Source organism: Cyprinodon variegatus, unplaced genomic scaffold (genome assembly GCF_000732505.1).
Source record: "Cyprinodon variegatus isolate N-32 unplaced genomic scaffold, C_variegatus-1.0 Scaffold25, whole genome shotgun sequence".
NCBI lineage: Eukaryota > Metazoa > Chordata > Actinopteri > Cyprinodontiformes > Cyprinodontidae > Cyprinodon > Cyprinodon variegatus.
The window spans coordinates 765,201-777,068 of record NW_015150478.1 but is presented as its reverse complement, the minus strand read 5'-3'; the positions used below and the strand labels follow the sequence as shown (position 1 = coordinate 777,068).

General features: G+C 37.3%; 1 protein-coding gene across 4 annotated transcripts in view; it reads right to left on the bottom strand.

Annotated features, from left to right (window-relative positions):
* Positions 1-6,923, bottom strand: part of klhl29 (kelch like family member 29) — a 350,083-nt gene extending 343,160 nt beyond the window's left edge. For all 4 annotated transcript variants that reach the window (XM_015395203.1, XM_015395194.1, XM_015395219.1 and 1 more), the window contains exon 1: positions 6,643-6,923. The gene's annotated coding sequence lies outside the window, so the exon portion shown is untranslated. The remainder of the gene's footprint in view (positions 1-6,642) is intronic.
* Positions 6,924-11,868: the final 4,945 nt, after the last annotated feature.

Below are 11,868 nucleotides of genomic sequence, written 5' to 3'. Positions count from 1 at the left end.
CATACGGTTTCTGAAATGTTTTGCGTCCGACACCTTTTGCATAATTTAATGGTAAAGACTTTGCTCAAAATCCTATTGTACACAATCAGATATACCTGATAACAGCCATTAAAAGACTACGGTACACAAAAAATAATCTTGACTTATCGCATAGTAATAAATTATTAATATAAAAAATTTATTTTTGTTTTTTCTTTTTACATATTTTGTTAAAAGGCCAAATAGGGACTTCAAACCAAAAAAAAGTAATTTTCTGTTTTGTTTTATTCTTGGATCGGGCTTTAAAGGGTTATAGTCAGCTTTTGGTTAAACATATATCCAGTGATGATAGACTGCCGTAAAGGGCAATGAAACAATGTATATATGCCATTATTGCTCTTAAACAGACATCAAACATATCTTTAAGGTGTATAAAAAATACTTTTCATTAAAATAAACCACCAAATAAGGTACAAAAAAATATTTGATTTCAGGAACAAAAGGTGGCTCCAAAATATGGAAAACAATATATAAAGTGATCCACCAACCCAAGCCTTGGTGGATTAACAGACCGTTCAGATCTCAACAGAGAAACTGCAGGCTTTTTAGAAATGTGATACAAGCATCCCGAGCCCTTCAGTGACTGTGTTCAAGAGGGCGGCTGAAGAGCACGCTTTTCATAGTTGACTATTTCTAAAGAGCTTTGGAAGCATTCACTCGTGGCCTCTTGCCCTATGTCTTAGTAAGTATATTATATCTTATAATGTCAGCTGATGCAAAATATTAACAGCATTTTCAAGCAGATATATCACTGCCAGTGAAATCTAATAAAGCCATAAAGGTTGGAGGAAGAAGTGGAGGCGACTTGTTCACATCTGCCAGCACAGAAGCTAAATTCACTCAAGAAATTCTTGATCCGTGTCCATTTTTTTTCTCCTTGTCCTTAGAGAGCTTGCATACCTATCAGCACAGTGTGATTTCTTCAGTTTTTCATTAGATGGTACTCAGTAGAGCAGAGTCCAAAGCAGCACCATCAAGCTTAAATGATGCTCCATTTCGAAAAACATAAAAATAAAGACTGAAAATCTATGTACAGACACTTTTGGATGGAGTATTAATTTTCAGATATAAATCGAGCACTTCTTCCTTTTTTAGAAGCGTATTGCATTATTTTGGTAGAGATGCACACTTCCAGCTGATACTACACAGATGAAGGAACCTCTGTTTTAGAAAAGCTTTTTCCTCTGGATCGTCTGACACGAGTTGGGCCTTGTTGCATCCGTGCCACTTCAGCACGATTAACCAACTGCTGTATGAATGCTGCAGTTTCTTTCAGCACATAATCGAAGTTTTAATTCTGCTGTCATGTAAACTGCATCTCACTCCACCTCAGCGTGGAAAAAAGTAAAAAAAAAAAAACATTAAAAAAAGGGAACATCTTGATGAACAGCTTGGTTTCCTCGACTAGTTACCACCCTTTGTGTGCTGAAGGGACTTTAATTTGATAGCGCACAGGAACTAGCCTGAATGGCCTCAATAAAAAAAATTAATATACAAAACAAATGAGCAGAGAATAAGAAAATACAGACAAAAGCCAACCCCAACAGCTGTGTTCAAGCTGGGTTAACAAAACAAAAATGAAACATTGTTGTTTTAGAAAGATTAATGTGCAACACTGAGCTACATTAGGCTAACCAGCTGCTGGCACTCCATTTATATTTATCATACTGGCATGAGAGAGAAAGAGACCGGATTTCTAAACGTGATAAGGTATTTCTGTCCTGTTAAAGAAATAAAAATAAACATCAAAACATCCGAAACTAAATCTGATATAATTAAATTGTTAGCACTGCTTACAAAGGATCCAGCAGAAAAAAACAATAACTTGCATGCCTCTGGGATGATGGTTGGTCAAAACCTTTTTTTTATTTTGTTTGTTTAAAATATATATATATATATATACATACATATTATAATATTATCATTATTTAGAAACAGTAGCTGTCCATAATGACAGTGCAAATAAATTAATTAGAATCGGACGATTGAAAAATTATGTTTCGAATAAAATGAAAAATAATAATTGGAGCTTTTGAGGAAAGGTATTCAGGCCCAAGAACTTAACTTTTAAAACACAAACTCCCAAGAATGGAGGTGGTAGCATCATGCTGTGGGATTGTCCAAATGCAAGTGGATAGCATGGTTGATATGGTGGATTATGTCTGGGTTTATCTCAAATCAATGAGTAGATTGTTTACTTAGAGATGGTAGGGTGTTTCAACAAGAAAACAAATCCAAACCTTTATCAACATGTTTTGCTTTGCAAGAAAAAAAACAACAACAAAAAAACATCAAATCTGAGGTACAGACAAAGCCTTAAATATTAGAAAGTTGTGACTTATGTAAAGAAGCCAGATTTGTGTCAGAAAACTATCCCATATAAATTAAATCCACCAATTACTTTAGATGAGTTATGCAAGGCAGAATTCACAACGACTGAGGTAAAACTGTGCATCTTTCCTGCAACCTGCTCTGTGACATTTAACTGAGTAATGTCTGGATGATTCAAAATATATTCAAACTAAGTCTCTGATTCTATTTTTTTTTTTTTCGTCATTTGCTGTAATATCATTCCACCTTGAGTAGATGTATTTCCTCTTCCCATTTTGACAACTTCTGTCTTCTCTAAATAAACCTTCCCAATATGGACACTTCAGGATTAATCTGATTTGACACATAACCCTGTTTTATTTTTGATTTTTCCTTTTCAATGTCTTTCATTTGCTCCCTTTTTCCTGTTACGTCGTATGGTACTTGTGGTCCTAATTGATGTTGTCAGCTTCAAAACCTCTTACAAATAAAACAGATTTATTTGCATCTGTTTGCTGCGAGCATTGCAAGAACACTGTTTGCTTCTGGGTAAATAGGGCCTTAATTCCTTTTACAATGTGCCACCATAAAAATCAAACAACCAACCGTTGTTGATGATATCCGGGTTGCAAACAGCAAAGGTTAGCTTTTTTAAGAAGTTGGACAGAATCGTGGAGTTGTGTGTAACAGCTTGAATTATGTTTAGATGAAAATAGGACAATTAAAATATTTATGTTTTTTTCCCCATTTGTCTCTTAATCATTTTGCCATCAGAACTTTGAGACAGACAAGAATTTGTTTCAGCACAGTTTTGACAAATATAATAAATAACAATGGTGCGATAAATTGATTTTATAGATAAAAAAAAAAATGTTGTTTAAGAAAATATTTGGAAAAATCTGGATTTTAAATTTGTATGTATAGGCGAAAAAAGTCCTTGTTCTTTCTTTGTCCAAAGAGGCAATCAGCTCGTCATTTTGAGTTCTTAGATGCAAACTTATAACTGATAAACTAACTCATGTCTAATACCACAAGAATAGCATATTCGCAAGCGTGTTTCATTGCTTGTGTTTAGTTCTTTAAATTCCAGCCAACTCCCACAAGGAATGATTAAATTAAAAGCAAGTTTTTAAAATGTAGCTTCTAAGATTGGAGTTTGTTTTCAAGAAAAATAAATTTGGAAAAAACAAATAAAAATTGATTAATCAGATTAGGCATGAAACAACAAACCCTGTCAACCTAGAAGAACATGTAACGGTGTCATTTTGCATGAATGACGTGCAGCAAGACGAGCATTGACAGCTTGCCGGCACTTTTCACATCTTGAGAAGTGTGCTCAAGATTAAGAGCAGCATTATTTGGATATAAACTAATGTGTTTGGGAAAATCTCTAAGAAAACAGACTAAACCCTAATTATTGCATACCAACAAACGAACGCTCATTGTAGAACCAAAAGATTTAGACTTTCTGCTTTCTAAAACCATACATGTACATATAAATATAAAGAATATAAATATTTTTTCTCCCTCAGGCACTTAAAAAACTTGGGGGGGGGGGAAAAAGAAAAACAGCGAAACATTTATTTTTTAAAAGGGGATGTTATAAAGAAAAAACATGGGCAGAGCATGTGGTATTCATAACTTATAAAATTGTGTGCATACACTCAAATATACTCAGAAACATACATTAAAAGTATTTAAAAGTATTGAAAAAAAAAACATGAGGGCACTTCTTAAAAAATTGGCTAAAAAAAGGGACGAATGAAAAAAACCTTTTAACCTTGGAGAAAATAGAGTTCATCTCTTACCAAAGGCACAAAATCATGCACAACTGCTCTTCATTTTCATTTTGATTGAGGGCATGTTTCTCCAGATTGGCCTTCTAACATTCATGGCCTCAACAGTATCAGTGTAATTCCTAGATACATTTGCACTCATATTTTGCTGCGGTTGGCAGCTGTAGATAAACAGAATTGTTACACATGCGTCTTTGAAAGAAAAGAGTGACAATGGAAACGGCTCCGTCCCTCTGCTGTTGGACGCGCGCACAGCACTAGTCGCTCCTATGTTACAAGAAAAAGCAGGCTTTTCCTACAAGATAACTTCCAGTTTTCTCAGAGGAATAACCTGCCAATTCCAATTTTCATTAATTTTTTAAGAGATAAAACATATGCAGCAGACAATGGTTCCAACAGAAAGTTGAGGGATAACAATACAGTCCAAGACAGTCCCTAAGTATTGATAAAAGAGAAAAAAAAAGAGTGCAAAGTGCATGCTGATAATGGAGGTATAATGGAGAAAGGAAATAGTAGTTCTTTCTTGTTGAATGCATTTTTGCATGAATAAATCTTGTTTTTTAATATCGGACTTGCCAAAAAAAAAAAAGATCGCCAGCTTACAATTTTGTGTTAATAAATCATCTCCTGAGGTAACAAAAATTCTGACTAAAGCTTATCTAGGGGGAAAAAAATACTACATATTTAAGAAAATAAACAATCCACAAAAAAAGTCAAATAAATAAAAATAAGTAAATAAACGTGAGGTACAAATAAACTTCTGGAAGTACTTTTACAAAAGTATCGACGAACAAGTAATCTCAGTGACAGCAGAGCAGTAAATCACACGTCTTAACTTCAAAAGGATGATACTAGAAACAAAGCGTTCAAGGAGTTAACCCTGAAGCCTCATCAGGTTCTCCTGGGAAGCACAGAAGCCAAAAATTGCCCATCCAACAACCCACAGGACCCAAATGATCCACTGCCAGCATCCCTCACCACATGCCACAGGACTACCCGGCAGGTCAGAGCTGTTCTGGCAGCAGACAACGAGCAAATCTGTGGTCAAATTACACAGAACTCTTACCTTCTTAAATCATTCTTCATGGGAAACAGTAATGAAAATAATAAGCAGCCTTGAGCTACAGTATTGCAGACTTGCTGACCATAACAAGATTCATTTTTCGCCCAGTCCTTACTAAAAGGATAAATGCCTCGGGGTAATTTCTAAATGAATTCCTCAGGCCAAAGTAGCTTCCCAAGCCAACCCAAAGCACATTTGATGGAGAAGGATTATCCCTGATTGAGTTTATTCCAGCAAAGCTGATGACGAACTAAAAACAATACTTCCACATTGTTAAATCTTACCTAAACAATAGCAGCTGAATGTAAACACTTTTGTCAGCAGACATCTTTGTACCAATGCCATGAGACTATCCATCTACAGCTACTGGTTCTAAATATCATTATTCATAGTACAGTAGCCTACACGCACGAGGTGAGAAGGCACCTAATAAATGGCTCAGGCTCTGAGGCAAATGTATTGTCTTACCTCACCAAGAGCGGAGCTCCCCGTCTGCTTGAGAGGACTAGGACTAATGCCCTTAATCCCCCGCCTTGATTTGCGATAGCCTGCTAGGTTTTTAAATGTCATCAGTGGGGAAGTGTGTCCTCCTCCTGCCCCACGTGCTCAACTTATTAATACAACACTGGGGTGCAATCATTTAGGGGAAGAAACATGTCAGTCTGACGGCTTGCCTTCTATTTATATACAATAAGCTATGCTCCAGGCTTCCATTGCAGTGTATACAGACAAAAAGATGTTGGATAGTGTCAAACATATTTGGCAAAATGCAAATAATGTAGCTACTGAGATTTTTAGTATGTTTTGAATAACATAAACAACACATGAATGGAAGGGGGCTGCAGCAGCATCATTTCTCTCAAAGTTCAGCTTTAACGCCATGACAGGAGAAAATCAATGCCCTTACATGTTTAGAGTTGTCTTACTTTAACACATGGGACTTTTGGGGAGCAATACTTTCTTTTCACGAGAAAGATCATTTCCTTTTATACTACATGGTTGCAAGATTTGGAGAGGATCATAGAATGTTACTGTTTGCATTGGTGAAGAAAAGGTCAAAACAGGTGAACTTGATAGATCAATGATCATTTTTGCAGCATTAAATATATCTATACCTTAACTGATAGTTTTGTCATGAATTAAGGCAATTTATTTTTATTTATTTATTTTGCATTTGAGATGTTTGTCTCTAATTATACAACTTCTGAGGCGTAAAGTTTTAGGGGGATTTTAGGCATTAAAGGAGCGCTTGCGCACAAAGGGAGCCCCAGCACATATCATTTGTTATGCTATGGTTTTGAGCTAAAGGCTGGTGGTGAAATTGATTATCTCTCTTCATTCTTTGAGGTGGGAGGACAAGTGTCCGTGTCGGAACTCCTCTTCAACACAAAGCATGTCAGGAGCCAGCGCGCCTGTCATGGACGGAGCGCTTACCTCTGCTGCCGCTCGCTGCTCCTGTCCCTCCTCCGCGCGTTTCTCCTTGTTTTCCTACGAAGATGATTATGGGTGAGCGCTGTCTTTATCCCGTAAAGAGCGCAGTTGCATTTTACAGCCAGTGGAGCAACACTGTGCAGCGGCTGGCTGCTGTTCGGCCAGTAGCTCCTCGGTGCTCGGATCCGCTCGTCACTCAGTGAGGACAGGCAGGCGGAGAGGCGCGTCTCTCTGTGCGCTCGGCGCGCGGCAGCAGCGGATCTGCGCTTTGAGCGACTCGCTGGGACGGACTGGCAGGCTCACCGTGTGGCCACTTTACTCCCGATGCTGCTCCTCCCCTTTCACGCAGCTCCGCGGACACAAGCCCTACAGCGCCACCACCCTGTGGTTGCGCGCAGTTGCACGTCCCTGCCGCCCTGCATCAGTGCGCCGTCCTACCTTCTCCAGACGATCACTGAGTCATTACCAGCCATCAAAGCATCTTCTTTACATCCGTATTTATTACAGTTTTTATTCAATTCCTCTGGCACAGAAAATGAGATAAGGTGGATAACCACACCACTCTGATGACTTCTAACATCTTTTTTTTCCCCATTTCTGGTCAAATAAAAGACAAAACAATTATTTCTAAATCTAAAACTTCAGATAAGCTATGTTTTCTTAGTAATGAATCCTATTTCCAGGTGCTGTTAACGTATTTTTATTTTATTTTGTTGTTACATGGCTCTATAGTCTGTCTTGTGTGTATCTGTATGCTTCCTGTTGCATTTGTGGGAAAATAAATGTTATTTCTTTTGTATTCTACCAGGACATTTTGATTTGTTTGTAAATGAAGGCATTGATTGAATAAACTGTTATTCATCCTGTGAGCTTTCAAGCAAAGGAAAAGAAAGCAAATATGTTTATATAGGTTGCATTAAGAATAGATAAGCTTATTAAAAGCCAAGAAAATCTGTGGCAGAGAAAGTTTGCATGGGGCAAAACATTAAGATTGATTTAACGAGTTTAATAACAAAGTTAATGATCAAGACAAATCCTGCCAGTGATTCTAATGGAAGAGTTTTATGAGCCACATTATTAGAATATATATTCTTAAGTTTCGAGTTTTCAGGTACTGCTTCTGTTATGTTTCATGACTCTATCCAAAATCTTTTTTCCCCGAAAAAAGATGTCACATTTTGATGCCCTTATGACACATAGGGGCTTACTGGTCATGATTCCCTGGCCAATGAAGACTTACTAGATGTGCCTGTTATAATAGAGCAGATCCTCTGCATCCATCAGTCTCCTTTGTGTGAACTGACTGCAGCTATGAATCTCAATCCTCAGGTCAGAGGTGGGACAAAGTCAATATTTTACATCACATGCAAGTAAATCTGAAGTTTTGCCCCTCAGGTCAAGATATGCAACCTTTAAGTTAGTTGCTTTTAATTGGGAAAACTACTTGTAAATAAAATAATTAACACATGACAATGTGGGATTTCTCTGAAAATAAATAAAGAATTAGAATGTTTCAATTTTCTCCTATGGTACCAATGCCTTACAGAAAATATGCCACTATAATCTATCAATTTAGAGTAACACTGTATAATACTGTGTTTATTACCTCAATACAAATTATATATCTTTTTTAAATAAAGATTTCTTCCTAAATATGGTTCTGGTATCATTTACTTGCTGTACGAATGAATTAGTTTACAACAGCTTTACCAAGTGGTAACAAGATCAGCTCTTTTAGGATTTCTTTTATATTTTCCCAGAATTAGGGAGAATATTAATTATTGTCGACTTCTGGAATTATAAGTTCAAGCCCCTTTTAGTCTTTAGTTACTAAAACTTTATATGGAGTTTAGGTATCATGCAGCTGCCTAGATATAACAATTGCAAGCAGTTTTAATGCATGGATGCTGAAATACAGGTGTGTTAAAAATTGTACAATATTAAAAACATTAGCGTTTTGATGACAAAAACAACCCAATACATTCTGCAGATGAAAATGATTTGGTCATTGAATTTAAAGTTGCTGTTTTTTATGTTTGTTTAGTGGAGGTTTATGCTTCATTAATACAAATATATATACTACATCTTCATTTGTTTTGAGCATTATTTTTATATCACTTGGATTTGCATAGTTTTAGATGAAGTTAGTAAAAGTGTAATCTTAACATTGACTTGTTTTTGTAATTTTTATATTTTTTTGTGTGTATAGTAATGGGAAGATCATTCTAGAATAAAAATGCATATGTTGATTTACAAATATTTCCTGTTGGCTTATATTTGGGGTAATAACACAGGACAGTTAGAAACCAAAGACAACATTTTGCTAGCAAATCATCAAACTTAACACAGTTTAAAATTAGTTTAGGGTTAAAGCACATTTTAAAACTATGTATGACTTCCAACATTTATTAAGGTGCCTTTTTGGTTCTTAAATGACTAAATCCGTCCAAAGATCTACTCAGAATGTGTGGAGTGTTGCCCAGCTTTACTGGTTAAATTCTAACTGGTTTATCAGTGAAGCCAACACGTGCAGACTCTCTGTCCTACCTGGTGGTTAAATGCCGGTAATTACATTCACTTAGCATCCTGGTTGTAAATCAGTCCCTGATTAGAGGGCTAGAACGAAAATCAACAGGCCTCTCTCTGGTGTGGTAAATACTCCCTAATCAATGTCCTTTTTTTTTCTTACTTTCCAAACCACTTTCCTATGAGCGCAGAGAGCAGTGTGTCAAGGTCAACCAAAGACTGAAGAAAGATGGACGACATGCTGTGGTTTTTAGGGACACCGAGATAAGTCACGACAACAAGACAGGTGCAAACAATTCATTAATTATACATGAATTCAATTAAACTGATAGCTTTTTAACATTCACATAGCTCCACGATATCCTGGCTGCTAAATGTGCAATTAACTCGGACAAGAACATTTCCATCCACAGACACTCCCTCCAATGCTGACAACAACCTTCAGAAACAAAAACAAAAGCTCACCTGACCACACTTGATGATGTTCCCTGCAGCCTCGTCCACCTTAGACTTTCAGCTCAAACCATACCAGCTGTGCTTGATTAGCTATTGTGTCGGATCTAAGGGGGTGTGTCTAAACTCTCTGATTGATCCTGGTTTATCAACCAATTATTACGTATTCTGGGCCCCAATCAGTCTCAAGTGAAAGCACCTGTCCACTTTGCTCTGATGCATATGTTATACCAACATAAATGGTGACTGAACTTTTGAAGAGGGTCCGCTTCTGTAAAGGCAGTCTTATTCGGTGGAAGAATCATGAGAGATGATTGCACAGCTAAGAACTACATGATGCCCTTATTGGGGAATAGCAATGGGTCCAAAGAGTCCCATAAAAAAAAAAAAAAGACATTCACTGAGCCCATTAATGCCTCTGTTTTGCTATTACAACTGCCTTAGTTCTAGCTTAGTTCTAACTGCTTGATGCACATATTGCATCATGCTGTCCACTACATCCTGAAAGTTGTTGGTTGGGATATGGTGTCTTTTTAGGACATTACACCACAGCAAACTCATTGCCAATGTTCAAAAGACCAATATGAGATGATCTGGGCTTGCTGGAAGCGGCTGTGATAGTCTTAGAAACTCTTCCAGCCTGTGTTAAATTAAAAACACCCCTGCATTAGTACATTAGCAGCAGGGTTGATACAGACCCTTATTAATTTTCATCCAACCATCTGAGTGTTCCTGCTGAAATCGCCCCTCGTTGAACCAGGAGACGCTTTTCCACTCTGCTGCTTTCCAATTTCAATAAGCCTATATGGATTGCAGCTTCAGTTTTCTCTGCTTACTAAAAAAAAAAATCACACTGTGGTCTTCTGCTGTTTTAGCCTATATGTGATTCCAGGCTCAGACATGGTTTACTGCATACCTTTCATAGTAAGATGTGGTTTTCTGAACTCCATATTTTTATCTACATGACTGAAACTTGAACTAGTGGACACTATCTTGTTCTGTGTCAATTTTAAAGGTGATTTTGAATGAAAATCCAAATAAATCATCCATCCATCCATTTTCCGTCACGTTTTATCCAAGCTGGGGTCGCAAGGGGTGCTGGTGTCCAGCTGTCTACGGGAGGGAGGCGGGGTACACCCTGGACAGGTCGCCAGTCCGTCGCAGGGCAACACAGAGACAAACAGGACAAAAGAACCGTTCACGCACACACTCACAACTAATGAGATTTTAGAGAAGCCAATTAAATTAACAGTCATGTTTTTTGGAATTAACAGTCATGTTTTTTGGCTGTGGGATGAAGCCGGAGTTCCTAGAGAGAACCCACACATGCTCAAGGGAGAACATGCAAGCTCCGTGCAGAAAGATCCCAGGCCAGGTATCGAACCCTCTGCCACTGCGCAGCCCCCAAATAAATCAGTAGTTCCTGAAATGCTCAGATCGGAGACCAGTGATCAGAGTCACTTATAAAGAGTCTAAGCTTTAGCAAGCCATATTTACTGCCTCTAGATACACAAATCGATTGAGTTTCATGCATTAATGTTCTCATTCAATTGCAAAGGTAAACATGTTGAAGAACTTTGGTGATGTAGCTCTTCTAAATGAGGAACACCATCACTAATATATTTAGTTAAATTACCATTGTAGCAAATATCATTTTTCTGCTATACCTATTAATTTTTCTTTCAGATATGCTGACTTCTGGCAGTGAGCCGAAAAGCCCAGGTGAAAATAACAATGACTCAGTTTATCCCAGTAAGCTTCTACAGTAAGCCAGCAAACACAAAAGGTGGATCTGCCCGAAGGGAAAGTGGCCATCATTAATACAACTGGGTTTCATCCCCTGAGAGGTATCAAAACTTTGCTGTGGGAAAAGGGTCCCTGAAGTTCGACGGCAACTAACCTTCAGGGAGCCATAGGGGAAGGTTTCCTGAAGAAGTGTGGTTTTAGGTAATACTCTGTGAAATACTCTGTGCATGCTTCCTGAACTGAGAGACAAGAGTACAACTTAAACTCACCCTTTTCCCTTGCATAAATCAGAAATATCCTTTTTTAACTGTTATCTTTTACTCTTATTTTGCTAAAATAACCCATCTGGATGGGAGACTACCAACATTTTGTTTTTATTAATATTAATTATTGTTTTCATTAATAATATTATTAATTATTAATGCTTAAACAAGCTCAAGAGCATTTAGTTACCGTCAGTTTCTTTTACATAGTGAACCAAAAATGCAGCTTATTTTTTATGCA